Below are 20,501 nucleotides of genomic sequence, written 5' to 3' on the forward strand. Positions count from 1 at the left end.
AGTATGGCTTACTCCACGAAATCTGGAAATGGGAACCATGGTGACAGACAACGGGAAGAACTTTGTGTCCACGCTGCGACAAGGAAGTGTGAAACATGCGCCCTGCATGGCACACGTGTTGAATCTGGTTGTCAAGCACTTCCTCAAGTCTTCCCCCCATTTGCAAAACATCCTGAAAATGGCAAGGAAACTGCATGCACTTCAGCCACTCGTACACCGCCAAGCACACCTTCCTTGAGCTGCAGCGTCAGAACGGTATCCCACAACATAGTCTTATTTGTGACGTTGCCACACGTTGGAATTCCACTCTCCATATGTTGGACAGACTATACGAAGAAAGAAAAGCCATCACCGATTTCTTGATGATCCAAGCAGATAGGAGTACTCCCCTGTGTAACTTCAATGTGAACCAGTGGCAGCTCATACGTGACACCTGCCGTTTGCTGAGGCCCTTTGAGGAAGCCACATTATTTGTGAGTCACCTGGATTAAGCCATGAACGACATAATTCCACTCCTACATTTCCTACAACAAATGATTGAAACCATGGCTGGTCTCGGCAATGGAGACGTTGCGCCTACATCTCAAGGCTACATGAGCCCTGTGGGGGCTGAACTGGAGGAGGAGGATGATGAGGGGCAGAGCGGAGCACAGTATAGGTTGGATGAGATGGCCGGTGTTTCTAGTCTTCGGACAGGAGAGGAGGAGCAGGAGCAGCACGAGGAGTCATTAAGCCACTATATGGTCTCCTCATGCTAACAACACCTCCATGCTGTGTCATTCAGCCACTATATGGTGTCCTCATGCTTCAGCTTCATCCAAGCTGTGTCATTCAGCCACTATATGGTGTCCTCATGCTGCCAACACCTCCACACAGTGCCATTCAGCCACTATATTGTGTCCTCATGCTGGCAACACCTCCATTCTGTGTCATTCAGCCACTATGTGGTTTCCTCATGCTTCAGCCTCATCAAAGCTGTGTCATTCAGCCACTATATGGTGTCCTCATGCTGCCAACACCTCAACGCTGTGCCATTCAGCCATTAAATGGTCTCCTCGTGCTACCAACACCTCCACGCTGTCATTCTGTCACTATATGGTCTCCTGACACTGATGCCACCACCAGGCTCTGTCATTGTGCTGCTGTGCGGCAGTGATTCTAAAAGTTATGCCGGTAATCTGCATGTTATTCTGAATAACAGTATTATTTCACTACCCCAGCACACTCCATATGCATTTTAGAATACAGCAAAGTGTTCTATACCCCTATAAAGGCTGTATGTAGGCTAGAAATAGCCTTTTGTAATATAGATTTGCCGCAAAAAAATTTGGATCGAAATAAACTTTTCAGGAAAATTCGGCGAATCGAATCAAATTTTTGAAAAGTTGTCTCATCTCTACCATTTAGCCCCAAGACAAGCCCAGATCCTTCCTAAGCATGTCCATTACTGTCTGCCAGGTACGTACTAAAATCACCTTATGGTGGATAACCCCTTTATTGTATTTTTAAAAACTAGAATTGACTGTTAGAATTTACTGTTTTTCCCCAGTGAAAACTACAGTAGTTTTGACTAAACTCCTTGTGAAAATTAGAATTTACTGCTTTTTCCTAGTTAAAAACAGTTTTTACTGTACACCTTTGTTGAAACACCAGTTTTTACTAAACGCCTTCATACAAACTAGAATATTTACTCAATGCCTACAGGGATAATACAAACAGTGATGTCACAGTACATTGATAATACGCAGTGATGAGTGATGTCACATTACAGGGATAACCCCAATGATGTCACATTATTAACCCCTTAAGGACTGAGCCCTTTTTCACCTTAAGGACTCGGCCATTTTTTGCAAATCTGACCACTGTCACTTTAAACATTAATAACTCTGGAATGCTTTTAGTTATCAATCTGATTCCGAGATTGTTTTTTCGTGACATATTCTACTTTAACGTAGTGGTAAAATTTTTTGGTAACTTGCATCCTTTCTTGGTGAAAAATCCCAAAATTTGATGAAAAATTTGAAAATTTTGCATTTTTCTAACTTTGAAGCTCTCTGCTTGTAAGGAAAATGGATATTCAAAATAATTTTTTTTTAATTCACATATACAATATGTCTACTTTATATTTGCATCATAAAATTGACGTGATTTTACTTTTGGAAGACACCAGAGGGCTTCAAAGTTCCACAGCAATTTTCCAATTTTTCACAAAATTTTGAAACTCGCTTTTTTTCAGGGACCAGTTCAGGTTTGAAGTGGATTTGAAGGGTCTTCATATTAGAAATACCCCATAAATGACCCCATTATAAAAACTGCACCCCCGAAAGTATTCAAAATGACATTCAGTAAGCGTTTTAACCCTTTACGGGTTTCACAGGAATAGCAGCAAAGTGAAGGAGAAAATACACAATCTTCATTTTTTACACTCGCATGTTCTTGTAGACCCAATTTTTGAATTTTTGCAAGGGGTAAAAAGGAGAAAATTTTTACTTGTATTTGAAACCCAATTTCTCTCGAGTAAGCACATACCTCATATGTCTATGTTAATTGTTCGGCGGGCGCAGTAGAGGGCTCAGAAGGGAAGGAGCGTCAAATGGTTTTTGGGGGGCATGTCACCTTTAGGAAGCCCCTATGGTGCCAGAACTGCAAAAAACCCCACATGGCATACCATTTTGGAAACTAGGCCCCTCGGGGAACGTAACAAGGGGTAATGTGAACCTTAATACCCCACAGGTGATTCACGACTTTTGCATATGTAAAAAAAAAGAAATTTTTTTTTACCTAAAATGCTTGGTTTCCCTAAAGTTTTACATTTTTAAAAAGGGTAATAGCAGAAAATACCCCCCAAAATTTGAAGCCCAATTTCTCCCGATTCAGAAAACACCCCATATGGGGGTGAAAAGTGCTCTGCTGGCGCACTACAGGTCTCAGAAGAGAAGGAGTCACATTTGGCTTTTTTGAAGGAAATTTTGCTCTGGGGGCATGCCGCATTTAGGAAGCCCCTATGGTGCCAGGACAGCAAAAAAAAAACACATGGCATACCATTTTGGAAACTAGACCCCTCGGGGAACGTAACAAGGGGTAAAGTGAACCTTAATACCCCACAGGGGTTTCACGACTTTTGCATATGTAAAAAAAAATAAAAAAATGTACCTAAAATGCTTGGTTTCCCAAAAAATTTACATTTATACAAAGGGTTAAAGCAGAAAATACCCCCCAAAATTTGAAGCCCAATTTCTCCCGATTCAGAAAACACCCCATATGGGGGTGAAAAGTGCTCTGTTGGCGCACTACAGGTCTCAGAAGAGAAGGAGTCACATTTGGCTTTTGAAAGCAAATTTTGCTCTGGGGGCATGCCGCATTTAGGAAGCCCCTATGGTGCCAGAACCGCAAAAAAAAAAACACATGGCATACCATTTTGGAAACTAGAGCCCTCGGGGAATGTAACAAGGGGTTAAGTGAACCTTAATACCCCACAGGCGTTTCACGACTATTGCATATGTAAAAAAAATAAAAAAAAATTTACCTAAAATGCTTCTTTTCCCAAAAACTTTACATTTTTAAAAAGGGTAAAAGCAGAAAATACCCCCCAAAATTTGAAGCCCAATTTCTTGCGAGTACGGCGATACCCCATATGTGACCCTTAACTGTTGCCTTGAAATACGACAGGGCTCCAAAGTGAGAGCGCCATGCGCATTTGAGGCCTAAATTAGGGATCGCATAGGGGTGGACATAGGGGTATTCTACGCCAGTGATTCCCAAACAGGGTGCCTCCAGCTGTTGCAAAACTCCCAGCATGCCTGGACAGTCAACGGCTGTCCGACAATACTGGGAGTTGTTGTTTTGCAACAGCTGGAGGCTCCGTTTTGGAAACCGTGGCGTACCAGACGTTTTTCATTTTTATTGGGGAGGGGAGGGGGGCTGTGTAGGGGTATGTGTATATGTAGTGTTTTTTACTTTTTATTTTATTTTTTGTGGTAGTGTAGTGTAGTGTTTTTAGGGTACAGTCGCACGGGCGGGGGTTCACAGTAGTTTCTCGCTGGCAGTTTGAGCTGTTGCAGAAAATTTGCTGCAGCTCAAACTTGCAGCCCGATACTTACTGTAATCCTCCGCCCATGTGAGTGTACCCTGTACGTTCACATTGGGGGGGACATCCAGCTGTTGCATAACTACAACTCCCAGCATGCGCTGACAGACTGTACATGCTGAGAGTTTTAGTTTTGCAACAGCTGTAGGCACACTGGTTATGTATCACTGAGTTTGTGACCTTACTCAGTGTTTCAAAACCAGTGTGCCTCCAGCTATTGCAAAACTACAACTCCCAGCATGTACGGTGCATGGTGTAAGGTGACTGCTGGGAGTTGTAGTTTGCAACAGCTGGAGGCACACCGGTCGTGAAACACTGAGTTAGGTAAAAAAAACTCTAAGTTTCACAACCAGTGTGCCTTCACCTGTTGCAAAACTACAACTCTCAGCAGTCACCGACAGCCAACGGGCATGCTGGGAGTTGTAGTTATGCAACCAGCAGATGCACCACTACAACTCCCAGCATGCACTTTAGCTGTTTGTGCAAGCTGGGAGTTGTAGTTATACAACAGCTGAAGGTACACTTTTCCATAGAAAAAATGTGCCTCCAGCTGTTGCAAAACCATAAGTCCCAGCATGCCCATAAGGGAATGCTGGGAGTTGTGGTGGTCTGCCTACTGCTGTTGCATAACTACAGCTCCCAGCATGCCCTTTTTGCATGCTGGGAGCTGTTGCTAAGCAACAGCAGGAGGCTGTAACTCACCTCCTGCTGCTGCTCCATCACAGGCTGTCCCTCGTCGTCTCCGTCGCTCCTGGGGCCCCGATCCCAACAGGGGCGCCGGGGATCGGGGTCCCCAGCACCGGGGGTCGTCTTCCCGCACCCGCTCACGTCCTCCGGAAGAGGGGCGGAGCGGGTGCGGGAGTGACGCCCGCAGCAGGCGCCCTGATTGGTCGGCCGGTAATCCGGCCGACGAATCAGGGCGATCGTGAGGTGGCACCAGTGCCACCTCACCCCTGCAGGCTCTGGCTGTTCGGGGCCGTCAGAGACGGCCCCGAACAGCCAGTAATTCCGGGTCACCGGGTCACTGGAGACCCGATTGACCCGGAATCGCCGCAGATCGCTGGACTGAATTGTCCAGCGATCTGCGGCGATCGCCGACATGGGGGGGCATAATGACCCCCCTGGGCGATATGCCAGGATGCCTGCTGAACGATTTCAGCAGGCATCCGGCTCCGGTCCCCAACCGGCTAGCGGTGGGGGCCGGAATTCCCACGGGCGTATGGATACGCCCTGCGTCCTTAAGGACTCGGGATGCAGGGCGTATCCATACGCCCTGCGTCCTTAAGAGGTTGAAATAATGCACACAGTGATGTTACAGTATAAAGTAAATATGCAGTGATGTCATTGTGTTGGGGTGGGGTATAATAAAATGGCAGGGGCCAGGGCACAGTATTTATACCCTTACCTTTGTAACCTGCTAGTCATCTGTTCTCTTGCAGTCTTAAATCTTTCCTCTGACCCCAGCAAGCCTCTGTGTGTGTCTAAAATTACATGCACAATAGGGAGTGGGCAGAAAAGAGGGAGGAGCTGAGCAAACAGGCAAAGATTGCTGAGTGTATGGCAGTGTATCCCAAGCAGATGTTTCAAAACTACAACTCCCAGCATGCCTGGACAGCCTTTAGCTATCTGAGAATGCTGGGAGTTGTAGTTCTGCAACAGCTGGAGGCACCGTGCTTGGGAAACACTGATATATGGACTCACTCAGCAGCTGACATTTGGGCCACTTGTCTTTTGATTTGGGGAACAGGTCCCAAATGTTTTAATCTAGTGACGCCCCTGGCTATCAGCATATTACAGAAGTCAAAGTCACATATCTTGTAAAGTCCTGCATGGTGTCCCTTGAAGTGAAGCTCCATAAAAGTTGGTCTTGTGCTGCAATCCTCAGAGGCTCCTAGCACTGATACTATAAATTCATGCACACTCGCTCCTGGCAGTAACGTGCTCCCCCAGGCAAAGTGACAGGCTGGGTGCAAGCACAGCAGAACACTAGTCCCATCAACAGCTTTATCCATCAACCATGTCATGCCATGACTCGTGGACAAGCTGATGCTGCTGGGGGACTCGACAGTGTCCCAGGAGGTATGGGGACCCCTAGTGACACGATTTTCAAAGACAGTTTTCTTTAATAAAATGTGAATTAAAAAAAAATTATATTAGAAAAATTAATGTTTTGCCAAGATGTACAGCATATAATAAGTTTTGACAACAAATAAAGTAGACATGGGTTCGGCACTACTAACTCTAACTGCATGGGCAGTAGTAGATTGAGGGTAATAACAAAAGCACTCGGCTATATGCAGTCCACCAATTGCAGTGTTCAATCCAGTAGTCGAGTATAGCAATCAACTTGGCTTCAAAGGAAGAAAGGATGGCACTTCACAGTGTGGATACAAATAATGCAGCATTTATTACCTTACAAAAGTCGGCGGGTTACATGGATACGAGAGGGAGCAGACAAGTGGAACAACGTCTGTTTCGCGGTTGAACGCCGCTACTACTGGTTCCTACACAGTTACCATCAAGCCACAACTCTAAATACCTGAGTGCTACGTGGAAGGGGAGGTTAATTAACCCTTGATGGTACGTTCTGTGCAAACTCCAGTGACATCACAGAAATATATATCTTTACATATAACAAAAATTATGTGATATCATAGTTAAGAAAAGGAACATACACATAACAAAAAGGGCTAATAGCAAGTATATACAGCAGGTACAGAAAACGAAAAGAATGTATATATAATACAATCATCTCAGATACTACGACTGTGAAATATCAATCATTATACACTCTTAGATCACTTCTTCCATTCATTCCTAATGGACCATGTGCCTGTGTTTCTTGCTTCACTAAAGCTGCATTCACCTCTCCGCTGTCCGGCCGAGTCTGAATGTGGACCAAGCCTGTAAACCGCATATGAGAGGTGTCACCACCATGACATTCCCGCATGTGCTGGATCAGGCATGGAGAGCCCTTGCCTGTTGTGACAGATCTTACATGTTCAGCAAATCATATATATAGAGGTCTAATAGTCTTACTGATGTAAAATAAGCCACAACTGCATTTGATTGCATAAACTGTCGTACGGCAAGTAATTAATTGTTTTACAGACCACTGTTGAGCTCCTAAAATGGGAAAAAGGGACAATTAAAATTTTTATTGGGGGAGGGGATTTTTTAAATTTTTTTTCCTTTTTTTTTTTTTTTCTATTTTTTTACACATTTTATGTTCCCATAGTGGACTATTTCCGCAATCATCTGATTGCTAATTACTGTTCAGTGATATGCACTGTGCATAGCATTGATCAGTATTATCGGCGATCTTCTGCTCTGGTCTGCTAGATCTCAGACCAGAGGAGACGCCCGGAACCCCAGGAGACGGCCGGAGGCAGATCCCAGGAGATGTCTGGAGGCAGGTGAGGGTACTGGTCCGGTGCTCGCAGCCATCACGGAGCGTAAATGTACGTCATGGTGTGCTAAGTACCACGGCACCATGACGTGCATTCACGTCCATTGTCATTAAGGAGTTAAACCATTGTCATTAAAGAGTTAAACCAGTTTCAATTGACATTTGCTTTTTGATTAGCAGTAAATTCTAGTTTGTACGAAGTTTTTCAGTAAGTATTCTAGTTTGTACTAAGGCGTTCAGTAAATATTTTAGTTTGTAAATTTAGTAAAAACTGGTGTTTCATCAAAGGTGTATAGTAAAAACTTTTTTTAACTAGGAAAAAACAGTCAATTCTAGTTTTCACAAAGGCATTCAGTCAAAACTAGTTTTTACTGGGGAAGAGCAGTCAATTCTACAGTACTTTTCACAAAGACGTTCAGTCAAAACTAGTTTTCACTGGGGAAAAGCAGTCATTTCTAGTTTTCACAAAGGCATTCAGTCAAAACTAGTTTTCACTAGGGTAAACTAGTTTCAACTAAAATATATTTAGTATATATATACAGCAACAGGAGAATACAGCAGCACTGCTGCTGTATTCTCCTGTTGCTGTATATTTAGCCCAGCAGCCTGCACCTGTAAGCCAGGTCCATATAATAGTTTGGAATCAATAGTGCTGGCCAACTTATCCTTCGTTTGTATTACATGTTGGTTCTTGCACCCCACCCACCTCTATCAGGTGTATATAAGGTGACCTGGATGTTCCAGATCCTGCAATGCCTGCTGATCTATTCACACAGAGGCATATTCATAGTGTAGGGTCCATCCCAATGAAATCACCTTACCGTGGTGGGACGGTCCAAGCTATTTGGCCGCCAAATTGCAAGCTAAGTATCTCACTATTCCATTACTTCACAATTTTATACTTTCATTTACTGCACCATAGCTGAATAGCTTCTCATGTTGTATCTATATACTCATGTTTTATCTATATCTTTGTGCTAGCAGTGTGCTGCTGTATTCTCCTGTTGCTGTATATTTAGCCCAGCAGCCTGCATCTGTAAGCCAGGTCCACATAATAGTTTGGAATCAATAGTGCTGGCCAACTTATATATAAGCCAGAAAAGTATTGCAGCACTACTCAGCCTCAATGTGTGGGTGCCAGCGTCCAAAAAACTTCTTGACCAAAAGTCCTCAGTTTAAATAGGATCCAACAATAACGCAGCACTCCAAAGAACGGTGAAAAAAGTGTTGATTTATTCCTGTCACATCAATACAAGCAACGTTTCTGCTCCTATGGAGCCATTTTCAAGCTTAGTGTCACACATCAGTAGGGGGTTTAAATACCCATGTGCATTAAACATCATACAAATTTCAATTAGGTGCTCATTACATAAAAACATTAAAATGTTATAAACAGTGTGTACATACATCTTCCATTGTGTATATATCATAGATCTTCAGTGCATGTTTTATATATTAAAGTGCAAATTAGTGCATATTAGTGCATATAAGTGTTTTAAAACATAGCAGCGCTCGAAATTGAATGCTCCACTAACATAATGTTAATACATAGCAGCTGTATGATATAATTATACATATATAATATAATGAAATGGGGAGTTTGACTCTTATATGATCCAACTGCGGACCAATATATGGAGGGTTATTTAAACAAATTCACCAAAAGATCACCGAAGTGATCCACTAATTCCCTATATTTCCCATATATTTGTTAAAAGGTATAATCTTTATTAATTTCAAAACACCAACAAAAAAGGAGTTAAAAATTGCAGTGTATCTCTCCTCCTGTATTATTAGTAATTATCTGTGCCAGCCAGGCATCACCTATTATCTACCTGTGTGTACCTGCAGTGTACACACGGTTAGTGGGGGAGTCCGCACTGTATATTAAAAAACCTATCCTATGCCCCCCTCGACATGTTTCGCCGCAGGACGCGGCTTTGTCAAGAGGTTTTAGGGCACTGAATGAAAAAGCGCCAAAACAGGGGTTAAATAACCTCCTATTGTGACATCATGGTGGGATGATATTCACTTCTGATTGGTGGGACGCCATCCCATCCAATCATCCTCTATTTAATTTGATGGACATTTCCATGCACCTATTGCTGCTCTCATAGTTCAACCAATCCGCATAGTTGTTTATTGGTTGCCTCGGTAATGCATCACATGATTACTGCGTCATGATCTCAGAGCCGATGTTCACATCCGCCTCCTGCGCTATGACCCCTGCGCGAGCTCTTGTACCAGCGCCGATATTCACATCCGCTTCCTGCGCCGTGACCCCTGCGCGAGCTCTTACACCAGCGAGCGCACCTTGCTGTCGGAGCTGCGCAGTTCTATATGCGCGGGGACTTAGTCTCCACGGGCATTTCCAAATAGATATAATAGTCAATCACTATGTAGTTTCATATGCGCCAGAATTTTTTCTATATAAGGGCTGCGTGATGTAATCTGCGCAATTACTTGGTCTTCCGTAGTGCTCCATGTTAATAGGGATAAAATCCAATAAAATGCATTATTGCTCTATATGATATTCTATATTATTCTATGTTGTATATTATTATCACCATAGAAGTAGTTAATTATTTAGTGATAATTTAAAGGCAGCGTATTGGTCCATCATGGTTTGTCCATCTACAATTCCCTCCATGATGTCACTTCGGCAGGGTGTTTAATAATTATGTTGATAATTGTACATGATGTTTATACATTATGGCAGCTATTCTAAATAAACGCTGAGAAGGTAAATCCCTCATTGAGTCCATTAGGGCTCAGGCTTTTGAGTCGCTGTATCCATCTTGCTTCTTCACGGAGTAATTTCTTATCTAAATTACCTCTTCTGGGGCCCAATGTCATCTTAATTAGTCCCCAAAATTTAAGGGTTTGTATATCACCTCTATGAAAATTTCTAACATGTCTCGCCAGTGGGGTATCAGTCCCAGTGCAGATAGTGCTGAGATGTTGAGATATCCGTCTTCTCAGTTGCTGTGTGGTTTTGCCCACATATAGCTTACCACATCCGCACTGGGCTATATATATTACTCCAGAAGTCTGGCAGTTGATAAAATCCCTAATAACATATTTCTTATTATCAATTGGGTTAACAAATTCTTTCATCCTAGGCAGGAATCCACAAAAGGTGCACTTTCCACAAGGATGAGATCCTTTTATTGTAGACTTGAGCCATGTTCTTTCAGTTTTTTCAGTATAGAGGCTATGAACCAGATGTTCTCTGATGTTTTTCCCTCTCCTATATGTGATCGAAGGAAAAGGGGGGATGACATCTCTCAGATCATTGTCTGCCTGTAGAATAGGCCAAAATTGACCTAGAATATTCATTACCTGACGACTATTTTCGTCAAAAGTGCCAATGCATCGTTCCGCCTTAGTTATTGTTCCCGTTGTCTGTTTACTTTTCAGTAGCTCCTGTCTTGGGGTATCACGAGCCCTAGCGAAGGCTCTATGAAGAACCTTCTTAGGATACCCCCTACTGATAAATCTGTTGTATAAAGTCCTGCATTCCCGTAGGAATGCTTCATCTGTGGAGCTGTTTCTCTTGGCATGCAGGTATTGTCCCACGGGGATGCCTCTCTTGAGGGGGGCAGGATGATGACCGCCCCACTCAAGAAAGCTATTGGTAGACGTAGGTTTCCTATATATGCATGTTTGGACGCTGCCATTGGGCTGCAGAGAAATCTGTAGGTCAAGAAAGTTGATGGTGGTCTGGTGAATTTCTGAGTTAAAAAACATCCCTATTGTATTGTTATTAAGTGTGGTGACAAATTGCTGAAATAGTGCTTCTGTGCCGTCCCAAAATAATAAAACATCATCAATAAATCGTGCCCAAAATAAGATGTGCGAAGTATACTGGAGATGGGTGTCTGTGAATACAATAGTGTCTTCCCACCACCCTAAAAAAAGATTTGCAAAATTAGGTGCACATGCCGTGCCCATGGCTGTGCCTTTGTGCTGTAAATAAAAGTGACCATCAAAAATGAAATAATTGTGTATAAGTAAAAAGTGAAGAAGTGACAAAATAAATTGATTGTGCTCAATAAATTGTGTTCCTTTCGTGTTCAAAAAGTATTCGACCGTCTTTAGGCCCAATTCATGTTTTATGTTAGTATACAATGCCTCAACATCGAGACTCGCCACATATATATTTGGTGGAAAAGAGATTTCCTGCAGTCTAGATACAGCGTCCCCTGTATCCCTAACATAAGACGGTAGGGCTTGGACAAATGGAGTTAACATCTGGTTCACATATTGGCTAATTCCCTCCGTGAGATTTTCATTTCCCGATACGATTGGACGTCCTGGGATAGGTATTTTTCTTTTATGTATCTTAGGTAATGCATACATTGTTGCTACAGTAGGCTTCAAATTCAGCATATACCTGAATTCATCTTCAGTGATCAATCCATTATTTTTCGCCTCCGTAAGTATCACTCTCAGTTCATTCAGGAATCTCTCAGTGGGGTTGGATTCAAGACGTCGATATGTTGTTTCATCCCGGATTAGTCGTCGGACCATATCCAGGTAATCATCTTTATTCATAATCACTATATTCCCCCCCTTATCGGAGGGCTTAATGATTATGTCCTGATTTTCTACCAGATCACGCAATGCTTGATTCTCCTCACAGGTAAGATTTTGGTTTCTCCTCTTCCTAGGTCTCAACTCTTCCAATTTGGTACTGACCATCTGTACAAAGATGTTAATATTATCAAATTGTGTAAAATTGGGTGTTGTTCGACATCTAGGTTTTAAATCCGAAAAAGGTGGAGTGGGTCTCCTTATACCACTTTCACCTTCCTCTAGTAGTTCATAAAGATCACTCACCACTTGATTATCCAACCTTGCCTCTATATCACTATCACGTGATTTGTGCACTTTGTGCAGAGCAAGTTTCCTTGCGAACAGATTAATATCCTTAATCCATTCGAAGGAATCAAATTGTGGTGTAGGTGTATAGGATAGTCCCTTTTTCAACAGCTTGATCTGATCCTTAGTGAGGATATGCGATGAAAAATTGCATATCTGCATTTCATCCTTCTTCTCCTCATCTAGTTTTTCTTGTTGGACGGATACGCCCATTTGTCCCTGTCCCTCAACTGGACGCCTTCCCCTAAAAAAAGGGGGGATATGTTTGGATTCTGGCCTCCTGACATAATTTGTGCTGCCGTAGTTGCTATAGATGGCTGTATCAAAGGTGTAAACTGCAAGGCAGACGGATAAGATGTAATGGAGGCGGATCCCTCTCCATTTCGATTTATTGCTGGTATCGGCATATTGGGAGGCATTTCTGTTTGTATGGGACCTCCTTGTTGAGGAGCACCCATTTGTATTGGTCCTGTCTGTTAGGGGTGAACTGTACTTCCTCCCCATTGTTGTTGAGGGAAGCTAGTAGGATTCGATAAATTATTATTAGCTGTATGGGGGTTTGTCACTATGCCACCTTGTTGTGTCTGATACTGGGTGATACCCTGTGCTTGTGATTGAGGGTACTGGTAGTTATGGTTATTAAATCCCTGATGTTGATTAGGATTTTTGGATCCTCTATATCCAGTCTTTTTGTTGTAAGGAGGTCTTTTTTTGTGATATTTGTTTTTGATCTGTTGATTGAACTGATATTTTGGTGTGTTAATTTTGGACTGATCGTCTGATTCGGAATAATCAGATTCGGAGATATCAATATATTTATTGTAAGAGGTATCCACGGGTTTTTTAGTATATATTTGTCCGGACTCAAAATCCTTTTTATCCCGTATATACTTCTTATGTTTCTTTTCTTTGATTTCCGATTGTAGATTCTGAATGTTCCTTTGTAATCGTTGTTCCCAGTTAGTAAAATCAGGATTACTTTTGAAGGTCTGTATCTCCTCTAGTTTGGTCTCTAATAGGATGCTCACTGAGTTAAAGGCTTTTTTCTCATAGGCTGTGCCAAAATCTTACCTGTGAGGAGAATCAAGCATTGCGTGATCTGGAAGAAAATCAGGACATAATCATTAAGCCCTCCGATAAGGGGGGGAATATAGTGATTATGAATAAAGATGATTACCTGGATATGGTCCGACGACTAATCCGGGATGAAACAACATATCGACGTCTTGAATCCAACCCCACTGAGAGATTCCTGAATGAACTGAGAGTGATACTTACGGAGGCGAAAAATAATGGATTGATCACTGAAGATGAATTCAGGTATATGCTGAATTTGAAGCCTACTATAGCAACAATGTATGCATTACCTAAGATACATAAAAGAAAAATACCTATCCCAGGACGTCCAATCGTATCAGGAAATGAAAATCTCACGGAGGGAATTAGCCAATATGTGAACCAGATGTTAACTCCATTTGTCCAAGCCCTACCGTCTTATGTTAGGGATACAGGGGACGCTGTATCTAGACTGCAGGAAATCTCTTTTCCACCAAATATATATGTGGCGAGTCTCGATGTTGAGGCATTGTATACTAACATAAAACATGAATTGGGCCTAAAGGCGGTCGAATACTTTTTGAACACGAGAGGAACACAATTTATTGAGCACAATCAATTTATTTTGTCACTTCTTCACTTTTTACTTATACACAATTATTTCATTTTTGATGGTCACTTTTATTTACAGCACAAAGGCACAGCCATGGGCACGGCATGTGCACCTAATTTTGCAAATCTTTTTTTAGGGTGGTGGGAAGACACTATTGTATTCACAGACACCCATCTCCAGAATACTTCGCACATCTTATTTTGGGCACGATTTATTGATGATGTTTTATTATTTTGGGACGGCACAGAAGCACTATTTCAGCAATTTGTCACCACACTTAATAACAATACAATAGGGATGTTTTTTACCTCAGAAATTCACCAGACCACCATCAACTTTCTTGACCTACAGATTTCTCTGCAGCCCAATGGCAGCGTCCAAACATGCATATATAGGAAACCTACGTCTACCAATAGCTTTCTTGAGTGGGGCGGTCATCATCCTGCCCCCCTCAAGAGAGGCATCCCCGTGGGACAATACCTGCATGCCAAGAGAAACAGCTCCACAGATGAAGCATTCCTACGGGAATGCAGGACTTTATACAACAGATTTATCAGTAGGGGGTATCCTAAGAAGGTTCTTCATAGAGCCTTCGCTAGGGCTCGTGATACCCCAAGACAGGAGCTACTGAAAAGTAAACAGACAACGGGAACAATAACTAAGGCGGTACGATGCATTGGCACTTTTGACGAAAATAGTCGTCAGGTAATGAATATTCTAGGTCAATTTTGGCCTATTCTACAGGCAGACAATGATCTGAGAGATGTCATCCCCCCTTTTCCTTCGATCACATATAGGAGAGGGAAAAACATCAGAGAACATCTGGTTCATAGCCTCTATACTGAAAAAACTGAAAGAACATGGCTCAAGTCTACAATAAAAGGGTCTCATCCTTGTGGAAAGTGCACCTTTTGTGGATTCCTGCCTAGGATGAAAGAATTTGTTAACCCAATTGATAATAAGAAATATGTTATTAGGGATTTTATCAACTGCCAGACTTCTGGAGTAATATATATAGCCCAGTGCGGATGTGGTAAGCTATATGTGGGCAAAACCACACAGCAACTGAGAAGACGGATATCTCAACATCTCAGCACTATCCGCACTGGGACTGATACCCCACTGGCGAGACATGTTAGAAATTTTCATAGAGGTGATATACAAACCCTTAAATTTTGGGGACTAATTAAGATGACATTGGGCCCCAGAAGAGGTAATTTAGATAAGAAATTACTCCGTGAAGAAGCAAGATGGATACAGCGACTCAAAAGCCTGAGCCCTAATGGACTCAATGAGGGATTTACCTTCTCAGCGTTCATTTGGAATAGCTGCCATAATGTATAAACATCATGTACAATTATCAACATAATTATTAAACACCCTGCCGAAGTGACATCAGGGAGGGAATTGTAGATGGACAAACCATGATGGACCAATACGCTGCCTTTAAATTATCACTAAATAATTAACTACTTCTATGGTGATAATAATATACAACATAGAATAATATAGAATATCATATAGAGCAATAATGCATTTTATTGGATTTTATCCCTATTAACATGGAGCACTACGGAAGACCAAGTAATTGCGCAGATTACATCACGCAGCCCTTATATAGAAAAAATTCTGGCACATATGAAACTACATAGTGATTGACTATTATATCTATTTGGAAATGCCCGTGAAGACTAAGTCCCCGCGCATATAGAACTGCGCAGCTCCGACAGCAAGGTGCGCTCGCTGGTGTAAGAGCTCGCGCAGGGGTCACGGCGCAGGAAGCGGATGTGAATATCGGCGCTGGTACAAGAGCTCGCGCAGGGGTCATAGCGCAGGAGGCGGATGTGAACATCGGCTCTGAGATCATGACGCAGTAATCATGTGATGCATTACCGAGGCAACCAATAAACAACTATGCGGATTGGTTGAACTATGAGAGCAGCAATAGGTGCATGGAAATGTCCATCAAATTAAATAGAGGATGATTGGATGGGATGGCGTCCCACCAATCAGAAGTGAATATCATCCCACCATGATGTCACAATAGGAGGTTATTTAACCCCTGTTTTGGCGCTTTTTCATTCAGTGCCCTAAAACCTCTTGACAAAGCCGCATCCTGCGGCGAAACATGTCGAGGGGGGCATAGGATAGGTTTTTTAATATACAGTGCGGACTCCCCCACTAACCCTGTGTACACTGCAGGTACACACAGGTAGATAATAGGTGATGCCTGGCTGGCACAGATAATTACTAATAATACAGGAGGAGAGATACACTGCAATTTTTAACTCCTTTTTTGTTGGTGTTTTGAAATTAATAAAGATTATACCTTTTAACAAATATATGGGAAATATAGGGAATTAGTGGATCACTTCGGTGATCTTTTGGTGAATGAGTTTGACTCTTACCCGCTCTATACTTGTTTAATGGCGTCCAGTGGCATGGGAGAAAACACCACTGCATCTGTGCAGGGAGCGATCCCGGTCCAGAGCTGTCGCGCGAACAAGTCATGTGACTAACCCTGGGTCATGTGATCGCTTCCGCATACTACTGCACTGAAAGCGTCGCCCGTTGTCCTGGTTACCACCTGTGCTGATCAGCCCCGGTGTAAAGCAGAAAACAGACGCAGCGGATGCTATAAGATATATGCCAGACCTGAATACAAAGTTACTCCATAGAAGCTTATGATGTATACTTATTATTAACCGAATCTATACAAATAGTGCATGAAGGTCAGTTCGCTAACCAACAAGAGTATTGGATAAAGAAAATAAAGATATATATGTATAAAAAAATGAATAAATAAATAAAAATACAAAAAAGAAATAAAAAATAAAAAAAGAAATAAAAATATAAATAATATTAAAATAATAATAAAAATTTATAAAAAATTTTCACAATTTTTAAAAATGTAAAAAAAAAAATTTAAACATTTAAAAAAAAAAAAAAAAAAAAATTTAAACATTTTTTAACAATTTTTAAAAATTTTAATAAAAATTTTAAAAAATAAAAATTTTAAAAATTTTAAAAATTTTCAAAAAATAAAAAATGTATTTTAATAAACATTTTGCACTAATTTGCACTTTAATATATAAAACATGCACTGAAGATCTATGATATATACACAATGGAAGATGTATGTACACACTGTTTATAAAATGTTAATGTTTTTATGTAATGAGCACCTAATTGAAATTTGTATGATGTTTAATGCACATGGGTATTTAAACCCCCTACTGATGTGTGACACTAAGCTTGAAAATGGCTCCATAGGAGCAGAAACGTTGCTTGTATTGATGTGACAGGAATAAATCAACACTTTTTTCACCATTCTTTGGAGTGCTGCGTTATTGTTGGATCCTATATATATATATATATATATATATATCTCATTCAAAATCTATATAACGTGCCAAGATGGAGTTGATGAAATCGAATAAAACAATTATATGTTGTGAATGCTGGGATAATTTATGTGTTTCCAATATAAAAGTTAATTGGTAAAACCTTTTGAATTGATAGGAGGCTTTAGTACCCTAATGAGCTAACTCTTGTCTGGATAATAGATGAAATACAGTTGGGTATGGAGGTATACATGTTCATGGCATCCTGTTCCATATTTGCAGCTGAGCCTGTAGATCCTGCACACTAATAGGCTATTGAAGCTGGTCATAGGTTATTGCTGGCTCATATAAATGCTCTGATGGGAAAGGTAGTCTTTTAAAATTTGAATATTAATTTCCTTTGCATTATTTCACTGAATGGTTAAAAGAGTTACCTCATGTAAACCTCCCCAACAGGCATACATTCTCACCACTGGAACTGAGTTATTATCAGGTGGATTCACCCTATTATACATTTTTCTAGAACCAATGAAATGTATGACAGTTCATGCAATATGTAGATGGGCCAGACTGACTCTGGCTTATGAAGTGGGGTCTGAGTGTGGGACCTCCCCTCTTTAAAGCCCAAAATGTGTCTTATTGAGTCAAGCCGTTTAATGGGATGATGTAGTTCGCTCTCTTTTTGAGAGAGTTGCAAATAGCAGTTAAAGACAGGGACACAAAAGTAAAGTTTAATCAGGACTTCTGTTTTTATTTTTTAAGCAAACAAAAATACAACCTTTGCACTGGGGCTGAAATACAAAATTAATTCCTGCTCTTCCAAGTTCTAACTATATTCAAACAGCAGAATAAAAAAGATAACTCTAAGAGTCAATTAGAAATCGTATCACAGCCCTTGTAGACCCTAGTATTAGATATTGTTCAAACTTATAACTTTAATGATATGCCTTAAAATTGAGATAATTTACATAAATTGTGACTGCACACTAGTGACACAAAGAGAAAAATATTAACTACCACAACACCTGAAAAGAATCTCTGTACAAGCCCAAAGTCAATCCTGACTAATGGACAGGTTTGAATTCAGATACAGTCAGTGGTAAGTTCAGAGTAATAAACCGGTCTTCCAGGATAAACAGACCGAAATTCACACCTGAAGCCTACAATGTCCCCTGGATAAGGTCAGAGTAACATACAATAGCATCAAGAAATCACTCTACCACCTCTTATGCATCATCATGCCCTATATAAGCACAATACAGGGGTATCTGAATCACCACCAAATTCAGGTGTTCACTATAAATAATAACACCTCTTGTGCAAAATACCGTGAATAAAGTAATAATAAAAAGAGAACATTACAGTTTTTTGCCCTTTCGAAACTAAAGGGCAAAAAACTGTAAAGTTCTCTTTTTATCATTACTTTATTCATTGTTTTTTGCACAAGAGGTGTTATCATTTATAGTGAACACCTGAATTTAGTGGTGAGTCAATTGCCCTTGCATTGTGCCTATATAGGGCATGATGATGCATAAGAGGTGGTAGAGTGATTTCTTGATGCTATTGTATGTTACTCTGACCCTATCCAGGGGACATTGTAGGCTTCAGGTGTGAATTTCGGTCTGTTTATCCTGGAAGACCGGCTTATTACTCTGAGCTTACCACTGACTGTATCTGAATTCAAACCTGTCCATTAGTCAGGAATGAGGAAGGGGATTAAACGACCCATTAACAACCTGCTCATGAATGCATCCCTAGGTCCACAGGACAAATGTGAAAGCAGCAGTTCTTTGCTTCATCAACTTTCACCTGCAACTGTGTCCGATGCCCAAGATTTCTGGATCTAGCAATCACCAGCATTTGCTCCCTCTGGGCTGGTAGGATGGTGGTGCCTACACTGTATACCCCTTGTTCTGGCTAAGACAACTATTCAGATGTGGGTAATGAGACCCAGTTTTCTCACTTTGGCTGTGGTAAAAAATTTTGTACTGGACATCTAGCACATAATCTCATCAGTGAATGCTGATTCTGGTGCTTATGCTAGAGAGTAGGAAGAGGAAAAAATGTAGCTGGTAAACATGGGGCAGTTAAAGCGGTACTCCGGTACCACAGTTTTATGTTATCTAGCATGTTTTTAGTGAGTTTAGCACTTTTGTAATTCACATGTTATACATCTGTCCACAGCATATATGTTTTTTACTGACCTCTTTTCTGTGAAGGAAATTCAGTAGTTTTTCTGCTTGTCGTCACAATGTACGTAACCCCCTCCCCGCCATGAGGACCGTGCGCCCATGGGGGGAATCAGGGGTATCGGCTATCATGATTGGGGGAATCATGATAGCCGATACCCCGGATTCCCCCCGCTGGCGCACTGTCAGCTTCTCATGCGCAGTCCCCACATCAGGGTATGAATTGTCAGCCGCAGCGCACTGTCCCCACATTAGGGAACTAATGATATGTGACCCGCGGGCACCGATATCCTTCCCCCCCCCAATGAATTGTCAGCCGCAGCGCTGTCCCCACATTAGGGAACTAAGCATATGTGACCAGCGGGCACTGATCTGATTCCTGCCCTTCCACTCCCCTCTCACCCCCCGAAAGCGATGTCCCCGCAAGGGTTAAAGGACACCTGTACTGCTACATTTTCCATATACCTGTGCCTCGGCTGCAAAAATAAACTAAATAAACATTTACTTACCTTCCAGCGTTCCTCCATTGCTACGGAAACGGCCTTACGGAACGTCACACAGCCGTCAGCCTATCACCGGCCGAGGCGGGACATCGGTACGCCCGGTGATAGGCTGACGGCTCTATGACGTTGCCGTGACCGTGAGGCCGTTTCTGTAGCAATGGGGGAATGCTGGAAGGTAAGTAAATGTTTATTTAGTTTATTTTTGCAGCCAGGCACAGGTATATGAAACATTTTGCAGTACAGGTGTCATTTAACCCTTTCAGGGACATTGCTTGGGGGGGGGTGAGAGGGGTGTGGAAGGGCAGGAATCAGATCAGCGCCCACAGGTCACATATGATTAGTTCCCTAATGTGGGGACAACGCTGCGGCTGACAATTCATTTGGGGGGGGGGGGGGGAGAATGAGAGCGGTGCCCG

Source organism: Hyla sarda, chromosome 1, assembly GCF_029499605.1.
Source record: "Hyla sarda isolate aHylSar1 chromosome 1, aHylSar1.hap1, whole genome shotgun sequence".
Classification (NCBI taxonomy): Eukaryota; Metazoa; Chordata; class Amphibia; order Anura; family Hylidae; genus Hyla; species Hyla sarda.